This window comes from Aedes aegypti, chromosome 3, assembly GCF_002204515.2.
Source record: "Aedes aegypti strain LVP_AGWG chromosome 3, AaegL5.0 Primary Assembly, whole genome shotgun sequence".
NCBI classification, from domain to species: domain Eukaryota; kingdom Metazoa; phylum Arthropoda; class Insecta; order Diptera; family Culicidae; genus Aedes; species Aedes aegypti.
The window spans coordinates 349818209-349832697 of record NC_035109.1 but is presented as its reverse complement, the minus strand read 5'-3'; the positions used below and the strand labels follow the sequence as shown (position 1 = coordinate 349832697).

Below are 14489 nucleotides of genomic sequence, written 5' to 3'. Positions count from 1 at the left end.
CTACCCCTTTCGTACTAGATATAGCGTTTCTGCTGCTGCTGCTGCCTCACTGTTGAACGATCTACTTTTATTTTGCTACCAACAACGCACGGCGTCGTCGATGCGGATTCATCGCAGAAGATGACTTCGATAAAGCCGGCGGTTTTACATAATCTTACACTGGGCTTCACCATGCGACTAAAAGGTGACTGCCAAAACCGAAGACGCGAGGATGTGCCTTCAAGTATAACAACGCCGCGGCGACGATGACGACGATGATGATGTCTTCAGTTTTGCAATCGAATTTTGATTTATTCTGCACGCGGATGGTGCTTTGTATTGGCTGTGCGACGGTCGGTTATGGTGTGGTTATGATTTTCGTAGGTTTTTCCTTTTGTTTCGAATCGCGTTGCTGCATTGGCATGGGCGTTGCTAGGATGTCGGATCCTCCTACGGAGAACACCAGAAAAAATCCTCCTGCGTTCCAGTAAGCAATAGTTAGCGAATAGTTAAAGTCCGCGGCTACAAAGCAAAGCTATGTTGAAGGTTTCAGGGTTCAATTCCCGGTCGGTCCAGGATCTTTTCGTAATGCATATTTCCTTGACTTACCTGGGCATCGTACCTGCCACACGAGATACGAATGTAAAAATGGAAACTTTGGCAAAGAAAGCTCTCAGTTAATAACTGTGAAAGTGCTCATTGAACACTAACCAGAGAAGCAGGCTTTGTCCTAGTGAGAACGTAATGCCAAGAAGAAAAAGAAGAGTAGTTTTGCTTAAAGGAACCTTTTAGACATAATCATTTTCTCAATAAGCACGCTGTAGACAGTCTTCGAAAAATTCCCCCACTGGCTACGCCCACGTCCATGGGGTATTGTGAGTTTGCATTGGATATGATGGATTTGAGGATATGACGAAATCTCCACCCGAGGTGGCCCGCAGTATAGCTTAGGACCGGTAGTGGACGCAGCCAAACCGTTAAAGGGAAATCAATGTTATGGTTAGCTATGAGGTTTTGTGCAACGTTTGAATTCATTTAAAGTTATTAAGATTATAGTCCACGTGTGTTTGCTGAAACGAAGTCATCGCTTTTCCAAACGAGTGGAAAAGTGAACAGGCAGGTAGATTAATATTTAACAGTTTAACTCACAATGTCCACTTTGTCGCAATCTAATTAACACGAACGTTTACGAATTATCATTGCGTGCAACTCACCGTTTGCATTTGTATTATCAACGTTGCGTACACTTTAGAAAACCGTAAATAAATTTAAACATTAATATTGTCGTTAAGGAAAATTGCTTCTTCCATCCAACGCATTGGTGCCCCACATTCCCATGGACAAAATTGTTTCGCATCATAATCCAGTCGTTACCTCTGCGTTGACGATGGCGGGAGTACTTTCTTCAAATTCAAATCATTTCCACGTGGGTTGATGTTTATGTCGTCGAAATGGTAAACGCACACATCAGAGGGTAGCAGATGGCACAGAATCAAAACTGTCACAAGGCGTATCTAATAGGGTAAACCGTAAAGCGACCGAAGAGGCAATCAAGATGCTTGGCTTTCTGCCGATTGCCATGATTTTGCATGTCAATTGACGCAGATGAGATCTCTTACCGGGAATGAGCCATGCTGATATTGGCAGGAATTGGAGTGAAACCATCTGTTGGTTGGTGAATTGCTGGGTTGCATTGCATTGGTACTCGAGGCGTTCAAGGAGGAATGAAATCGAATTAATTAATTAATTAAAAATGGTCAAACTGTCTCCGCCGTTTCTCAACCGATTCTTTTAATTTTTCTGTGACGAATGAAAAATTACCACCATTTTTTATAACTATTGAAATAGTTGTATGAAAACTATTGATTTAAAAGTTACAGATAGGTTGAATTTCGACAATGATTCAATTAAAGAATCCTTCAACATATTGTGGGATGCTTACAATTATTTTGTTATAATATATTCAGAAATTTCAGAACTTGTAATGATCATGTTTTTAAACATTGAATTTAAAGATGCCGTTACTTTATATGCATTTCCAAAACATTGACCAAAGCGTCATGCATTTTGGCGCCCCCCCTGATCGCTTGCGCCCTTGGCGGGTGCCAACCTGGCCAACCGCACGCTACGGCACTGAATACGACTTCAAATTCCATTTTAGATATAATTTGGTTGAAATTGCACGATAAAATTTAGAATAAACCGATTTTTTCGACATGCTTGCAGTCTCCATACAAAACTTTTTGTTTCTCTTATATGGCAAAACACACTACTCTTCTTAAACACCAAAAAATAACTTTTGAGCATCGATAGCATTATGAACTTTGCTGATAAGTATTGTTATACACATAAAGTTTAAATTCTGTGGCAAATTAAGCAAATAAATTGCCTTACAAGCTGGCAAACTTGCATGCAAGTTGGCTGAAATAGTAAAATTTTGCATTTTCAACCGCCAATATCTCAAAAACTAGACGTGCTGGGTTATTTTTTAAAACGGCAATGGATTAAGCACTCCTTAATTAAGTAAATAGCGGTATTTTGATGCTTGAGACAAAACCGTGTTCCGCAGTGTTATGGAGGACCTATACACGGTGTTGAAACGTAAATCGTTTTTCAGTGCCCTAAATCTAAATGTTGTCGTATTTTGCGACGTTATGTTTTGAAAGTACCAGATTCCGCTCATTTAAGGAAAGTTATATATTCAAATGTTTATAATAAAATAACTAGTGAGTCGATCAATACTATTTTTATGTCACAATGTAGCTCTAAGTATTTGAATCAATATTGAAATCTAAGATTACATTTTGAAATCAAGATTACATTTTTTAACAAAAATTTGAAGCTCTTTCTTTGTCATATTATTGTGGCATACAAAAAAACCACATTTAGTATACTTTCAATGCCACACAATGTTCGTGCGTTGAGATTATGCTCCCTCCATGTTAATGACATTGTACTGTATTGTCAGTTTGTGTGACATTGGACTCATTTATGAAGAAAATGATTGATTACTTTAGGTCACGATTCAAAAACAAAAAAAAAAACAATATTAATAAAAATATGTGAGTTACTTAGAACGTAAGTATATTTAATTGAGATCACAACACAGACAAAAACTTTTGAAAATTATATATAGATTTCGACTTTTAATATTTCTCATGGAAAAAGTCTCTTTTTGAAAATAAATGGGGTGTTAGGGGATTATCTTTTCTACTTTTTCCAAGTTACTAAACTCATTCGATTTATGCCGTAATATATTCCAATATACTTTTGACTTGTTCCGTGCAGTAAAACTGCATTGTAAAAGTTAAGGGGTCTATTTTGTTTATTACTGAATATCACCAAAAGGTCTTATCTCGAAAATTGTTAAAACTGGTAGGGAAATCTTTATAACAACGTATTAAAATAAATATGGGATTTTACTTGATACTATTTCCAAAACTTGTTCGATCACACAATGGAAAGTTTGGATGATTATTTTATTTGGATATGGTTTTGAAGTCATTGATCCTTTTAGTGGTGAACAATAATAATATTTTGTCATTTCTCTATAAGTCTATAAATGAGTCTATAAATAAAGAGTTGCGCGAAGAGTGAAACCAAATCTACCTATCGAACTGTTAAATCGTCCACCTATCTAGCAGACCAGCAAAACAAAGAGGGGCAATTTTTGAAGACGAAGAAGACCCATCATTCAAAGAAGCCTCTTCGCACAACTCTCTCTATATAGACTCTGTTATTTCTGAGCTCTTTTTAAGAAACTTTGCGGCCTCGTTGGGCACTAAAAGCATTGTGTTATAGAGTGAGCGTTAGATTTCCGCTCCATACTGGAACATCTTTACTCTTCAGTATTTTTTCGACCTTGCCACTGGGTGTTGCATGCAAATACTTTGTTCAGTGTAGTGTTTTAATTACAGGGCAAATTTGCCATTTCCCCTATTAAAACTAAAAGCTTGTTGAAATTATCCTTATGTTATAGATTATTTATACAGTTGCTCTGCATAGCTTATAGGATTCGTGAACTGCATTCAAGTAAAAAAATCATTTCAAGACAATTTACGATGTATTGGTTGGATGGTTTCCAAATAGAATTAATAACTATGAAAGATTTAGCAGTTAAAATGAAACGGTTAGCATTTGCAGGAGTTCCAAGTTCAATTATATTGATGTATTATCTGATTAAGGTTGAACATAACTTATGAAATTGAATGAAATCATCAAAATTATTATTAAAGATTTTGTTTTGTTGTTGGCAAAATAAGGTTTTATTTACGAAACTCAAATTCCTTAACACCCCATTTTGCATTTCCCTCAAAAATCACACATTTTCATGATTATCCCAGAAATCTATCACAGGATCCTCATAATTGTATTCGGCTTTTGATATACACGACGAGAGAATGGAAGGACTATCCTTTGTTCAATTATTAACATACTAGAAGTTGTTTGAAATTTGAGTCGAATTTTTTTTCATCCCTTAACACCCCATTTTACGGTAATTATTTAGATTATGGCAAAATAGTTTGGTTCACGCAAGCATGATTAACCCTCTAATACCCAACCCCGCCTTTAGACGGGGTACACTTTGGAATTTTGTGTATATTTTCGTAGCTCTGAAATCAAAATGATTTTATTTTTGGCTTAAACCTTGACTCATAACACGCATATAAGAAAAGTTTTTAGGACTTTTGAAACTTTTTTGTATTTTTGAAAAATTGTTTGGAAAAATGTATTGTTATATAACCTACAAATGCCCGGGGTTCATTTAACGTGTAATATAAAAAAATCGTACCTTTTATATTTTTCTACGATCAACCTATCATAAAAGAAGAGCTTGGTGGTATTAAAAAAAATTCAAACTTGTTCTTCCGTTAATTGCACGGAAAATAAAAATATTTCCAGAAAAATATTAAAAATTTAATATTTTTAAAAGTTTTGTTAAAATTTGAATTTTTATTATAGTCAAAAATCAGTAACTAGAGGAGGCTTCAAGATAAAATGAAAGGGTAGGGATGTTCAAAAACAAAAATTTTTAAAAATAAAAACCAAAATTCATAGATTTGCGAATAAAAATAAATCATTGCCCAAAACGTGTTTAGAACGATTTTAGATAACTAAAAATGATATTTAGATCGAAAATAAAAATTTGGGTATTAGAGGGTTAAATATAATCAGAATTTGAAAGTATGAATGTATTTTGTACCATATCTCAACTAAATGTTGACAAACTACAAATTTGGTCAACCATCCCCTGTCCCCCTCTTTTTGACTGCTTGATTTGTTATATGTATGATATTTTTGTAGTTTTTGCACCACTGTCTTAAAATATATTCATCAATCTGGTATCAAACATGAAATTAAAATAAGAAGAATGAACATTCAGAATAACATCGTAAAATGTGTTATTTTAATGTTATGATATATGAACAGTGAATCAAATTATCATCGAAATAGACAAAAAAACAAGCAACAAAGCAAACTCGCTCACAACCGTTTGTCACAACTGTTGCGGATAAGGACACAATCAAAAGCAAAATTGTCATGACAATCACAAAGCGCAGCATTGTTGCAACCTTATCAACTCGCGATTCATCAGTTAATAATTGTTCTAGCTGTTACGTCTGTTTGTCTGTGGTTATACATTATATTTTGGAGAATTAGAATTAGAATTAAAATTTAGAGAATTAAAAAAATCTCATTAATAGCTAATGAGAATTAGCGTTCATTGTAATAGTTAATTCAATCCAAATACAAAATGTTATTAGAATTTTATATCTCATTTCAATGAAATCATTCATTTTATTGAAAACTTATTTTATAGAAAAGTTGTTCCGGCAAACTTCCCTGGTCGCATACAAAATACATTCCCGGTGAATATCTTGTGCTTTTTATACATACAAACACGTCGTCCTTTAAAAACATAACTATGAAAGAATTTTCTAAATCAGATAGCTCGTTCTCAAGCCAACACGTGCCATATAAATACTATTTTATTTTATTTATATAGAAGATAGATAGATAGATTACAAAAAATGTTTCAAAGTTATCGACCCCACACTTCCTCATAAAACTAATAATAACCCTTTTGCCTAAGCAATGCAAGATGGTAATCGACAGATTTTGCATAACACATGATGAAACTTATCAACGTCTTCTCGGCTCATCTTCAAACAGTCATGGATACCCACCAGTACAGTTTCATAGGAAATCACTTTCACTTCGATCTATCGCTCGATTAATCGCCAAATTTTTCAGCTGTCTTCTTGTACCATCTTGGTCAGTCACCTCACGCTTATGACCACACCTATGTTCGGTACCGCCTAGTTCGCCGAGAAAACGATTATTCCCGATTAGTGCCGGATTGGCTGGTACCACCATCCGTTAATTAGTTCCGATTGGAAGCTTCACACGCCGAAATTTCCTCCTAAACGACAATGTGATTGGTACGATTTCACTGACCACTGAGCGTTTTGGGATGTTTTTGGGTATGTAACAACTGCTTGCTGTCCCATACAATCACACATTGGCAGCAATAATCAAATCTTCGTCAAACACAAAAAAAAAACGGACACGGTCGGCTGATTTTCCACCTTATTTTCACTCTCTTTTCAAACTACGGCACATAATCTCGCACATTGCATCGGAGTGGTCATTTTTCTTCACTTTCGACTTCACTTGACTTTGGGTCCGAGAAGAGGAACCTGTTTTGGGTGTTCAAATTCGAATTATCGAAATACTGCCACTGCCAATTTGAGGCGCACTAATTGTTGCGAAAATTAAACTTCACATTTCTTATAGGTCGTTTGATGGTCGTCATGAATAAATTTAACAAGTTATGGGTTCTTTTTCGTAACACTGCACCGCACAAACTAACTGCTTGACTGCACCCAAAACGGAATGTGTTGCAATCTTTAAAGGTGCCTCTCGATACTGTGGGTGGGTACAAATTCCACGAAGTTTTTCCGCGCCCTAACACTAGAGATGTAATGGAAGACAACCGTTTCGAAGGAGAACCGAGGCTCAACTGACTGGTCTTGGGCTGAATGGTGAACGTTTTGGTACTGCAGAAGCTTTTCCAGCTGAGAGAGGAAGGTGTTTTTCTGAGGTAGCTGTTCGTCTATTGTTGCTTTTCCGCCTCCTCCTTTGTGCCTAGAGAATCGATGCCAAGCGATGGCAGTGGGTGGAAGGGTGGCGAGCTTTTTCCTGTACTGTGAGCGTACGAGTATACTTTAGGAGTAGATAATAGGTTTTCGTTGAGAGCGATTATGAGATGAGATGGTTTTTGGTTGTATATGAATGCAAGCAATTGAGTGGCGAATTGATATATCCTTATCGTGAGTTTATTATTTGTTTTTGTTTCTAGTTTTTTTTTCACTTCAAGGACCGTATTATATTTTCTGATTTGATTGTTTTCTGATGTTTAAATGAAAACATTAGGTGAATTTACGAAAATACAACAAGCCAACCTATATCTATTTTTTTAATTCAATATGGTTCAAACTAAACGGCATCTAACTTCAAACCTTGTCATTCATTCAAGTTTAGCACTAAGGTGGCCCTTTTTATATTTAAACGTCAAACTGTAGAATTTATAAGTTTCAGATCCAAATGTTTATTGGGACCCTCCCAGCTTTTACTGTGAAAGTTTGAGCGGTGTAAGCAATGTTGTACCCGTTACGAGGGTAGATCAGCTTTTCGTGGTGAGATCTACCAATTCGAACCCTAGTCTCATCTTGTTTGTCGAGCTAGGGTAATATGTTCTGGTAATTCAAGGATTCACGATACAAAGTCTTTGTTACTGGCAACAGTTTCTGATATTGAATCTATTTTACCTAACAGATAATTAAAGACTTGGAGTTTGTCAGTCCCGAACTACACTTGAAGCTAGGACAAAAATCAAGGACTGTTAGTACTGGTAATTCAAGGACTCTCGTGAATTCTTATTACACACTCAAATTTACCGAAACAAATTAGTAGTTCATAATATTACCAATGCTACGGTAATCAAGCAGTTTTCGACAGCGCGTAAAAATCAAAATTACCGGACTACAGTGAACTTTGATGATCTGTCAAAAAATGTACCAAACAATATGTATCATTAGTATTAGCGAAAACGGCCATGGCCCCCGGGATCCCACATTTTAGAGGCTCCACAAATCTCGACAAAAATATTTCTAGTTAAACTTTCAGAAACGCATAATTTGATTTGATAGACTCAATTTTTTCAATAAATCCGGAAAAATGCGCGAATTTTTTGGAAATAAACTCTAATATGTAAAATTACTAGAACAAAATATTCAAACATTCAGAATGTGATTTTGTTGACTTTACGAGAAACAAAAAGATCAAGAAAGATTCAAAAACGATTTGGATAAACAAGTGGAATGCCATCCATTTGCTTAAATTCTTAACGATTTCTTTACATGACTTTTCTAACTACAAAAAAGCTTTCTCAACGAAGTTTAAGTCTAGGCTCGAATGCAATTTGCATATCTGCAGATCAAGTAATAGGACTTAATTGTTTATTTATTTATTTTAAAAATTACTCTGTCGATCACATTGCAGAGCTGGTAGCGTTTAAGTGAAGTAAAATGAACCAGAAGAGAAGAGAATCAGGCCAGACATTTTTTTTTAATTCTGCATTACGCCATTACGACAGTGTTACTGCTCGTATTACTGTATGTATTTTTTCATGATATTTTTTCTAGGAATTTCGTGATAATTTAGGTATGTAGGAATTTAGATTCAGAGATAATTTCTCCGAAGATTAAGTTATTATTTCCTGTGGAATTCCTCAAATATTTTTTCTAATGAATTTCTCCAAGAAAATCAAATATCATTCCAATAAAAAAGAATCTTCGATCAGTTAACATATTATGTGTGCTTTCTAAAGCATTTGAATCTTTATTTTGAATATAACATTTAACTGTCATTCAGTTAGGCTACCGATCCGAACATAGCATAAATACTGCGATGATGAAAGTGTTTGATGAAATAGGCATTGGCATAGTATTGGACAAACGAAAGCCAATCGTTTTGGTTCTGTTAGATTTTTCTAAAGCTTCCGATACGATTAGTCATTCAAAATTTTGCATAAAACTCAAAAGTAATTTTGTTTTTTCTCCCAACGCAGTTCAATTGGTGTATTTATACCTTAGCGCAGGATTCCAGAGTGTATTTACTGATGGATATTTCTCTAATTTCATGCCTATTACGTCAGGCGTCCCACAGGGATCTATTTTTGGGTCTTTTTTTTATTCATAATGTACATCATCGACATACCGAACGTTTTGAAGTACCGTAAAACGGGGTAACTTTGATAGTTTTTTCGAAGAAAACTTGAATATTTATGCATGCTGTTTTAAAGAATTATAATTTATATTTTTAAAACAAGTACTGGTATCGTAGCTATCGATTGCAGTCGATAGATTGCCAAAAGATTTATTTTGAATGGATATATATTATTTCATATAATCGAAAGTAGGGTTTCTTTTATGGGGTAACTTTGATAATGGAGCATAATTCAAACAAAATTGAATGAATAACGAACATTTGTAGGGCATTGCATACCTCTAGGCGTTTAACGTTATATGGAAATTTATGACTTAGATTACAAAAATGGTTCCAGTCTGTGAAAGTGCTTTTCGGTAAGAGATTTGAGATCGTATTCAAGTTTTATGATAACTAGGCTGTCAAAGATAAGTGGCCAATTGAATAGTGCAAGCAATAGAACTGCAGCAAGTAGTGATCTTAGAACAGATTGTTTGTAAGCGTTTCGAAAATGCTAAAATTGTGTCAATTACTAATATTTGTATAAAAAGCCTCCAATGTTCTTGATTCAAATGAAAATCGCTCTTACATGAAGTGTCATACAAGTATTCTTTAGTTTTGCATTCGTTTTGCTTAACTGATTAACAGAAATTATGATATTTCGTTTAGTATGTGGTGGGTTACGCACTATCAAAGTTACCCGGATTATCAAAGACACCCCGTTTTACGGTATTGTAAAACACATATGAGATGATGTGCTGATTTGATTCGATTGTTCTATGCATGACATTGAATCTATTTCCAGATTCGTCAATGAGAATTTGTTGAGGATTTTTGGAAGGTCATCAAGGAATATGCAGTCGATTAACATTGAAAAAAAAAAACCCATGCTATGTTTTTAACTTACAGTCCTTATTCTGGAGCTAGGATGGAACGTGACATTTCAATTAAAACTGCCTCGTTGTTTCGATAACCTTAACGATAATAATGCCAGCGCTACCAGTATCCTTTTTAAGCAAATCTTGCGAACAAATACAAATACGAATAATCACTACTTGGTTGTATCTTGCCCCCTTCATTCATCTAGTATTCTAGTGCAATTAAGAATGTTAGCTTTAAAAAAAATCAGGTTTATATTCAAAACCAACGATATTTTTTAGTGAAAATTGACCCAGTTTCTCAATAAAGTTTTTTTTTTAATTTTAGCTTTGTGAGAGCACATGCGATAAACTTAACATCGAATATAATTATGTATATTTGAAACAAAAAAAAATACATGAAAAGTGTTCCAACTTTTGATAATAACTCTAATGTATGAAGTAGCAATACGGCCGGGCTAGCAACAAAATGCCCTGTTGCAATCCAACTCATCGATGTGAAAGTAGGACCTTTTCAAAACGACCAATGAGAAGTCTTCTTTTTTGAGAGGTAATTTTTTTTTTCCTCTGTGGGGACATGATACCACTGCGACCATTAAGTTGATCTATTGTGGTGTTATCCTATTTGTATTTGCCGTACTGTAGACATATGTTTCTATATGAAGTAACTATCTCCACAGCTATTGGCGTGCATCCCAATCAGGTACTACGTTTCGGATAAAATGTAGTACCTGTTTTGGATGATAGTACTGAATTTCATTAGGCTCTAGCAAGCCTTTATCTAAATATCTACAACGCTTGTGGTATAGTGCAACATACTTGCACAACAAATGTTCAGTGCTTTCGCTTTCTAATTTACAGAAACGACACATATCTTCTGGCAATTTACCTATAATTTTAAGGTAACGTTTGCTGGGGCAGTGGCCTGTTAATAAGCCAGTATAAGTACTCAGATCGTGTTTATTGAGGTTTAACAACCTCAGCGTTTGATAGGCGTATGGTTCGATGAATCGTTTGGACTGACGAGAGTCCATTGCGTTCTTCCAGTTTAGTTTAATTTTTGCCTTCATCCAGCTCTTTAATTGCATTTTCAGAGCACAAGAGGCCATTCCGAAGAACGGTTGAGGCCCTATAAATTGCATGGAAGAACCTTGTTTTGCTAACTGATCAGCTTTTTCATTTCCTTCTATTCCGCAATGGCCAGGAACACAATATAGATTAACCTTATTACGATAGGACAACTGCTGCAGTAGCTTGGAACACTCCCAAACAAGTCTTGATGTGTAAGTTCTAGACTTCAAAGCGTTCAAGGCTGCTTTGCTATCCGAACAAATACATATATTAGCATTCCGGTAGCGCCTTTTAAGACAAATGTCAGCGCATTCAAGAATGGCATAAATTGAAATGAGAGGTAATTGGTTTTGTTTTGTATTTTGACCTGACACGACTTGTCTTAGTTCTGGAGAACTTGCTCTGCTTACGGTAATTGGGTATAATTTGGTTTGTGTAGAGAAAGCTACGAGTCTTGGCTTTAACAGTAAAACAACTTTCTGTCATCAAATATGAAGCTTCCCTTTTTTTTAAATAGGGGTGATCGGGGCAATATGGGCCGCCTAAGGAAAACGTCATGGAATGCATAGAAAAACAGCAAAAATTATAGTTTAAATGCAAGTGACTTGTACTATAATATGTTATCTTCCATGTTACGTCGCTAATTAATGTTAACATCAACTTGCAAATTATTTCAGGAACTTTTTGGAAAACCATGTTTTTCTACGTGGTCACCAACCATATGGGGCATTATGAGCCACCCTACGGGGCAGTATGAGCCACCTCATTCAATCGAATGATTTTAATTTAAAACAGTATAGAGAAGAGTTAGTCGTGAAGAGTACATTATTGGAAAGGTAATTGTATTAGCTTTGCTTGAAATTATTGATTCTAGCGGCTTATTTTTTAAAGATACATAATACATAGTAAACAGACCATGTTATACTAGTACTAAAATGTGATACTTGGTTCAACGTATTTTCTAGCAAAGTGTTCCACTTGTAATGGTGCATAAAGATGACTATGCAGTAAAAAAATAATCTGATATATTTAGGCAATGTATTTTTATGTTCAAAACATCGTTAGTTTTGCTTAAATCTAGGTGGCTCATTTTGCCCCGCCCTTTCATCTTGAAAATAATATTGTTTTTCAATAATTTTGTTTACGAACAAATCTAATTTCGCTCACGAACTGTTCATTATGATCAGAAGTTTCAATGGATTGGTAAAAATTACCAGAATTATAAATATAATAGTCTTACAGGCTTAATTAAGAACTGCCAAAATTATAAGCTTTTCATGACGAAGGACAAATTTGTACATTTTTGTAAATATATTGAGTGTTCAAACGAATATTCTCACGGTTTTTATTGTGGTGGCTATTTGAGGCATCCTTTAGCTGATCATAATGACACTAGACATTAAAACACTGTTTTTGAGGTCAAAACCGGGGTGGCTCATATTGCCCCCATTGCCCCTACACTGGCGCCGTTAATGCTTCCAGTGGGCATATGCCCTTTGAAGCACGCAATGTACAGTAGTACAGACAGAAAAAAAATCTCACGAAAAGTTTTCCGGCCTGAGGCGGGAATCGAACCCGCACTTATTAGCACGATACGGCTTAATGCCTGGTGACACTAACCGTACTGCTGCAAAGCCCCCATCGAGTTTACATTATTCAAACGTTTAATAGACTCTTTCTTTAAAAAAATTGCGATTTTTTTGTTGCAATACGAGAAACAAATTAAGAGTAGCCTTAAATTATTGCATAAGATACATCTTTGATTTGAGCAGTTTGAGCATAGTTCACATTGGCATTCGGTACTGATTGGATGTTCTTTTGGAAATATTTATAAATTAAGATGTTGTCTTCAGCTTCATAACCTTCTAGATACGGAAATTGCTTTTTTGTCAGAGATGTTGCCTCTTGGAACTCCCTTCCCACTGAACTGACAAATGAGTTGTCAAGAATGAGATACAGAACTATATCTACACTACAAACCCAAAACCAAATTTCATTTTCCCTTGGTAGTGTCTCATCAAGAAGACTTTCGGTTTGTTGTAGTTGTAGAGGAGAATCTTAGAATCAATAATGAAAAAAAATTATCGATTATAGTGCCGCCACCTATAATTGAAAATGTAATCGGAACTGTTCTTCTCATATATTTAGTCAATTTTCGCCATACAAACTTCAATCTCGGTCAGCTCCACGTTAGAGTTGAAGGGTTCCGATTAAACTTTAACAGTACCATATGGGGCTTCAAATGAGTAAATTTGGGAGTAGTATATTTTTAATTTGATCCATTTGGGCCATCCTATTTAGTACGCTAAGCTGGGTCAATAAAACTGATTTTTAACATTCAAATAATAAGGTTCGAGGTCGTTTTTAACAGTGTACAGGTTTCACTGCATAATAATGGTTTTTGGTTTCTTATCAGGAATAAGAAGCTTATTTCAGGAAATTATAGTCTTGTTTCTTGACCAATTTGGAATCGTCTAATTAGCTATTTTAAGATAAGTACATGAACTGGGAAACAATTTGAACCAGTCTCAGAACAAAATTAAGTCATTTTTTTTACGTTGACATTCTCATCATCCAGGTCTACGACAATTTCAGATCTTATTCTTGGCACTCGACACTGAAGAAGTCTGTCGCAGACGAAATAGGCCTATCTGTCAAGATAAGCAGCACATATTAGAGTTTAAAGGTATTTGCTCGCCTTACAAGTGATTTTAGTATTTTTTTTGCAAAAGTGAAGTGTTAAAGTTCAATTTGTAGTTTTAAACATACTCTAATAATCCCTCCCCTAAATTTAATATAAAAAGCTTTTTGATTCACTACGGCAGATTTTTTTTTTATTAACTTCTGTACTCATATTTCGCCACAGCCCACAATATGCATCGTGTTGAAGAGCTTCTTGTTCAGGGTTGTTAACGTTAATCAACGATCAACGGCGTTACGTTAAATCGTTGACGTTAATTGGTAACGATTAACGAACCTTTCGTTAATCGTTTCATGCGATTAGTCAACGATAACGATAACGCTGAGCGTTAATTTAACGTCAACGGCAGCGTTCTTTAATACGTTAATTTATTTTCAGTGATATTTGTTCAGCAAAACCAAAATTGATTTCTTTAAAAACCAAGACAAAATCTGACTGGGCGCGAGCAATAAAAACATAATAGTTCATGTAACAAGCAAAAAGTAAGTTTTATTATGGAATGATATTAATATTTGCACACATCAGCGATTGTTTTTCTAAGCTCGCATCCGACAACTTGCCTCGATCAGTCTGAAAAACACCCCCGACTA

At 35.2% G+C, this 14489-nt stretch overlaps 1 protein-coding gene across 2 annotated transcripts in view; it reads right to left on the bottom strand.

Moving 5' to 3' along the window:
- Positions 1-7018, bottom strand: part of LOC5578115 (protein artichoke) — a 28493-nt gene extending 21475 nt beyond the window's left edge. Inside the window, exon 1 of one of the 2 annotated variants that reach the window (XM_021851323.1) lies at positions 6168-7018. The gene's annotated coding sequence lies outside the window, so the exon portion shown is untranslated. The remainder of the gene's footprint in view (positions 1-6167) is intronic. The other variant, XM_001656763.2, reaches the window with a different exon arrangement.
- Between the last annotated feature and the right edge of the window lie 7471 nt (positions 7019-14489).